The sequence below is a fragment of the Elephas maximus genome, chromosome 7 (genome assembly GCF_024166365.1).
Source record: "Elephas maximus indicus isolate mEleMax1 chromosome 7, mEleMax1 primary haplotype, whole genome shotgun sequence".
NCBI classification, from domain to species: Eukaryota; Metazoa; Chordata; class Mammalia; order Proboscidea; family Elephantidae; genus Elephas; species Elephas maximus.
The window spans coordinates 115,465,130-115,471,948 of NC_064825.1; the positions used below are offsets into that span (position 1 = coordinate 115,465,130).

At 36.8% G+C, this 6,819-nt stretch overlaps 1 pseudogene; it reads left to right on the plus strand.

Annotated features, from left to right (window-relative positions):
• Positions 1 to 963: 963 nt before the first annotated feature.
• On the plus strand, positions 964 to 1,895 carry LOC126080778 (olfactory receptor 5W2-like; annotated as a pseudogene).
• The last annotated feature ends 4,924 nt before the right edge of the window (positions 1,896 to 6,819 follow it).

Consider the following 6,819-nt stretch of genomic DNA (forward strand, 5'->3'; position numbering starts at 1 on the left):
TCAAACCAACATTTGATTTTTATATATCAACAGAGAGATTCACACACATTCACAGACACAAACACAGACACACATACACTCACACAAGGAAACGAACCCTTAATATTTATGAGACATTTATTATTCCTCTTCCTATTTTCAATCTTTATTGAAAATCCGATTTAAAAATCCAAAGAGATGCAAATGTGTGTTTTGAATTCTGTATTGCCCATGCTTTTTTCATTTCTCTATCTTATCAACACTCATATCCTTTGGGATCCAGTCAGTCACATAACTGGACTATAAATGGTCGGCAAAGAGGAGATGGAGTGTGATAGAAAAGTCAAATAAAGCATGTTTTGTTCATGTTTAGCTATTCGGGTAAAACTAAAGACATCATACACCAAAGCAGTAACATTGTAACTTTCATTTATTATATGCAGGACAATTCATAGTTGCTAAATCTTAAAATCAATTATGTTTCTGGACGAATACAAAAAAAGTGATCACTTTTTTTGTGCAATCAAGTATTTATTTTTCCATGTCAAATGTTTAGGCCTGCACCTTCTGGCTGTGCCTCTCTGACTGTCGTGTGTTTCTGATATCATCTGGATTCTGGAATGAGCTTTCGGTTTATTCAAACCTGCTGCCTCAGATCAGATATAATTGTCATATATCAAGAGTGACATATGGATTTGGAATCAAAGTTTCTAAACTTTCTATTCAAGACTTTTTGTATTTTTATCAATAACATGACAATGCCCCTTTTTTAGGGTTGTTTATCTGAACTAGTTTCCTAGGATAAAGAAGACAATTTACAGAAAGAAAGCGCTCCCTAATTCTTTAATACAATGAGTATTTACACAAATCCTCTTCTGTACCCTTTGTTACAGAGAATATTTTGTGGATGTCTACCAGCGTTAAACCCTGATCTATCATTTTCTTGGTCACTTTTATAGCCATTTACAATAAGAACAAAGAAGAATGGATGGAGAGAATTACTCCTCCTTGACTGAATTCCGCCTCGTGGGAATTACTAATAACCCTGAGATGAAAGTGACCATGTTCACCTTGTTTCTGGTTGTTTATCTCATTATTCTTCTGGCAAATCTTGGAATGATCATTTTAATTAGAATGGTCTCCCAGCTTCAAACACCAATGTACTTTTTCCTCAGCCACCTCTCCTTCTGTGACCTCTGCTATTCCACAGCAGTTGGGCCCAAGATGCTGGTGGACCTCTTGGCCAAAGACAAATCAATTTTTTTTATGGCTGTGCTCTGCAGTTCTTCATATTTTGTATCTTTACAGATTCTGAGTGTCTCCTGCTGGCAGTGATGGCCTTTGACAGGTACAAGGCCATTAGCAACCCCTTGCTCTATACAGTCAACATGTCCAGCAGGGTGTGCTCTGCGCTCATGGCTGGGGTTTACCTGGTGGACATGGTGGACGCTTTGATACACACCACATTAACTTTCCGCTTATGTTTCTGTGGCTCAAACGAAGTTAACCATTTCTTCTGTGATGTTCCTCTGCTACTGTTGCTTTCTTGTTCAGATACGCAGGTCAATGAGTTAGTGATATTCACTGTTTTTGGCTTCATTGAACTGAGTACCCTTTCAGGGGTTTTAGTCTCTCACTGTTACATCATCCTCTCAATCTTAAAGATCCACTCTGCTGAGGGAAAGTTGAAAGCTTTCTCCACCTGCACTTCTCACTTAACTGCTGTTGCAATGTTCCAGGGAACCGTGCTCTTTATGTATTTCCGGCCAAGTTCCGCCTACTCTCTAGGTCAAGACAAAATGACCTCATTGTTTTACACCCTTGTTATTCCCATGTTAAACCCCCTGGTATACAGCCTAAGAAATAAAGATGTGAAAGAAGCTCTGGAAAAACTAAAAACCAAAATGTTGTTTTAAATAGTTACACATGTAAAAAGTTCGAGTTTTCTTCAAATCTTATAAGTAGAGTATAATGTGGTCTCTAATTCTTTAATACAATCAGTATTTGTACAAATCCTCTTCTGTACCCTTTATTAGGTACTTTCCTAAATATGCTACACTTTGTTAAGTGTCTTCAATTTAAATATAGCACTCACTAATTTTACAAATGTTTCCAGTCTCTTTATTAGTGTATAAAAATTTTATTTGTTCTAATTTATTTTTTATGCATTAACTGAATTATTTTAGGAGTTACTGATTGTTTATTTAACATCTACTATTTTTTATACCCTTGACTTTCTGTATTTTAAGATCAATCCAGTGGGTACTATACTAATGAATTCTATAATCCACTGTAAACGGTGAACTTTAATTAGCTCATATTTCAAATAATTCATAATGAACTATAAAACTTTGTGAAACAAAAAAGCAAGATGCTCTTAATCCAAAGTAAAATGTCTTAATCTGCTAAGACAAGGAGCAAAACTTGGTTGAAATGGGCACATGTAGGTTCTGATCTAAATGATGAAAGGAGATGCAAAGTGGGGGGAGAGGAAAGTATTGTAGACAGGAGAATTGGGCATTAGTGGTCATGAGGTAGCTATGACTATATCTTTTTAGAGGAAATAAAGACCCAAATTATTAGATATAAAAGATCAAAAAGAAGGACCTTGGTGAAGCCCACCATTGCGCTATAATTCTTAACTTGCCCCTTCCTTCCTTCCTTTCATCCCTCCTCCCCACCCCATCTCAGGCCTGGGAAAATTCCCCTAGCCTTGGTTCGTAAACCACCCTCTCCTCAGGGCATCATTTTATCCGTGACTTGCTTTGTTAAATCATTGCGTATAAACTGAGATTAAGAGCACTCTGTGATGAAGAGTGTTTCATCAAGTACCTATATTGTGTCCATGACATAGGATGGGAAAACAGATACATGATAAAATCAATATACATTAACATTTTTGAGTGATGTTCACATGGCAGTCAAAACACAATTAATTGAGATAATAGTATATACCTTGAATATATTTTTTACACCTTGTAAGAAACTTAATAATGGATCTATAAAGATACGTATATTAATTACTTAAGAATTAAAGAGCATGAATTTGAGCACTTTCTTGATGTGTACCTACTTCATCAGGCTCTGTTCTAGTTTTTTAACAGCTAAAATAAAGCTAGAGGCTGGTTTAGAAACATGGTTACAGCCTTATATTTAAAGGACTACACAAGACTCAGGAAACCCTGGTGGCTTGAGATTAAGAGCTATGGCTGCTAGTCAGCAGTTCTAATCCACCAAGCACTCCTTGGAAACTCTGTGGGTCAGTTCTACTCTGTCCTATAGGGTCACTATGAGTTGGAATCAACTCAAGTGCAACGGGTTATACACAACTCAAGGATACTGTTAATTACTCAGTTCACATAAAAAAAAACCCAAACCCACTGCCGTCGAGTCATTTCTGACTCATAGCGAGCCTATAGGACAGAGTAGAACTGCCCCATAGAGTTTCCAAGGAGCACCTGGTGGTTTTGAACTGCTGACCTCTTGGTTAACAGCTGTAGCACTTAACCACTAACCTACTAGGGTTTCCTCATTACACATGTAGAAGCTAAAAGCCACTGAATGTCATAGGCAATATAGCTGCCATTGCAAAGTCATTTTATGAAAACATTTCAACATTTCAGTACATCCCAAGAGTTCCTCTGCTTTTCCAAGGGGCATTTCCTATGTGGTACACTGTGATATGTTTGGGAAGGGTAAGATGGCGGAAGGAGTAGATAAGGAGGGATTGTTTTGAAAATGTTTTTAGGGTTTCCTCTTCCACAGTATTTTCTCAATCAACCCACACTCTTTTCAAATTGTTTCTTATGAAAAGCAGAATGGCATAAAAGCGTGTACAATTATTAATGTCCAAACAATGTTTGGCAGGTACCAGGTTCAGTAGATTTTCTCTAATCAGAAGATACATTCGTGGCATCTAATTAACTCATCTTCCTTCCATACCACAGTTACATATTACAGCATCAAAAGACTGATTTAATTTGCATATGGGCCTCTTTAATCACATCTAGTGGATTTGAACTGAAAAAAAGGAAATTTTTAGCCAAATAAATGATTCATTTTATGCTGAATAAAAGGATGTCTGAAATGGATTAAACAATTTGATTAATTGCAGGTATCATCTCCCTGAATTTGTGTAAGGATAGGTTGAATAGCTCCTTTCCAGTAATTTTTTTTTTTTTTAGGGATCTTATGTTTCACGTAAAGACTTGGTCAGAATGCCTGAACTACTCCTTCTACATTTCTTCTTGGGCTTCTACAGAAATGGAGAAAACATAATATCAAAGTCTTTAATCTATGCTAGCTTGTCTACAGTCTTTACTGCTAACTTCCATTCTCTCTCTCTTTACAACACAACCTACTCAGTCGTCTGATAATGACCGATGGCAAATATTATTGCCCAGATATGAGACTACCAAAGCCTGACCTATAAGGATTAATATTATAGTGGAATTCCTATATCTTGACTTCTTTCTTCAGGAAATTGTCGTTCATATTTTGATATACACTTTAAAAAAAAAAAAAGTAGTTATCCAACTTTATTTGTGCTCAGCTAAATAAAAAGTAAATTTCAACACAGCACCAGAACCCTAAACATAAAAGGGGCAGAGTGACGATAGATTTGTCTATACGTATAGTCCGAATCCGCCAGGCACTCCTTGGAAACTCTATGGGGCAGTTCTACCCTGTCCTATAGAGTCGCTATGGGTCGGAATCGACTCGACGGCAGTGGGTTTGACTTTTTTTGGTTTATAAAACAGCAAACAAATTGATACATACTGCTGATCAAACCAAAAAAACCAAACCCAGTGTAGTCTAGTCGATTCCGATTCACAGCAACCCTATAGGACAAAGTGGAACTGCCCCATACAGTTTCCAGGGAGTGCCTGGTGGATTTGAGCGGCTGACCATTTAGGTTAGCAGCGCAGCACTTAACCACTACGCCACCGTGGTTTCCATACTCCTGATAAGCGCTGTTTAAAGACATCTGTAAGAACAGAGGAGTAATAATGCTCAAAGACTCAGTAAGTGGGAGGTGCTCTTTCAAAGACAGAGGCAGCAGTTTTTAACACTCCTAGTAAATCCTCCCCAGAAACATGCTAGGAGCCAGGGATGCAATGCCATTCTAAATCATTGTGCTATTTAATAAGTCACTGTTCCTCACCGCACCTCATTTTTCCCCATATAAAAGACGGGGTCAGATTAGATTGTCTCTGTAGTCCTTTCCAGCTGGCAAATTCTGTCTCTTTGCATCTATGATTCTAAACCAAAAAAAAAAAAAAAAAGAGCAAAAACAGTGCCGAGTCATTTCCAACCAAGTGTTACAGAGTAGAACTGCTCTATAAAGTTTTCTTGACTGTGACCTTCACAGAAGTATATTACCAGGCCGTTCTTCCTTGGTGCTGTGGGGTGGGTTCAAGCCCCCAACCTTTAGGCTAGCAGTTGAGTACAAACAGTTGGTGCCATCCAGGAACCTATATAAGATTCTACTGTTATAAACCCATCCCCACTATTAAAGAGATTAAAAACAAAAGCCAAAATTAATGACTTAATCTTCATACAGAAGGACTACATTGCACCTCTTGGCTGGTTGATCTGAAATGGCAGTCACAATGATATCACCAAATAATGTTAGGCACAGAAGACCAAATGCTTTAAAAAAATTGCTCCTTTGATAAACTTCCTAGATGTCATTCACATTTTAATATGCACTTCATTAAAAAACAACAAAAAAAATGAGTTACGTAAATTTATTTGTGCTCAGATAAATGAAAAGTAAACCTTAATGCAGTACCATAACTCAACTACAGAATGGCTAAAACAAAAATGACGGACAACATCCAGTATTGGTGAGGGTGTGGAAAAACCATAGCTCTCACACATTGATAGTGGGAGTGGGAATTGGCATCCTGCTTTGGAAAACCGAGAAGCAGTACCTACTATAACTGGACATATACATGCCCCTTGACTGAAAAAAAAAATCACATTCCTAGTTTTATACCCAAGTGAAATAAGTGAGTATCCCCCATAAAACACATACAGTAACAGTAACAGCCATGTTATTAGCACTAATATAAAACCAACAGCTCAATTTTCTATCAAAACATTAAATCAGGAGTTGATTAACATTTTATTTGAGTCAGATAGAATATTTTAGACTTTGGGGACCATATGGTTTCTGACACAGCCTCTCATAACTGCCCTTCCTTATTTGACAAAACAGCCATATGTAATAATATATAAGGGCATCACGGGATTGTGTTTCAATTAAACTTTATGAGTCATAGCTTGCCTACTCCGGCATAGGATTAGATAAATAACGTATGGTATGTGTGTACATTAAAATACTACTCGGAAATGAGAAGGAATGATCTACTGCCAACTGCAACGACATGGAGAAATCTCACAAACATTGCTAAGTGGAAGAAACCAGAAATAACAGTGTAAAACTATGATTTCACTCCTAAATAGTTCAAAAACATATAAAACTAATCTATTGCATTGCATAACAATTTTTTGTAGGGCCTGTGGACAGTCTCCAAAAAACTGATAATGCTCTGGTTTTTGGTCTGTGTTCTGGCTGCAGGGATGTTTGCATTTCTGAAATTTAAATTTGTTGTACAATTTATTACTTGAGAATTTTCTATTTTCATACTGTACCTCAGAAAGTATTTCATAAACAGCCTACTCACTATGAGATAGTAAGCAGCAGAGCATCTGTTATTTTTTAAATCTCCAGCAATTTATTGTACACAGTAAGGTTTCACAAGATGTTTGTGAAATTAATTACACAGCTTTCATAGATTATTTCACTAAATAATTATCTTTTATGTTATTAAA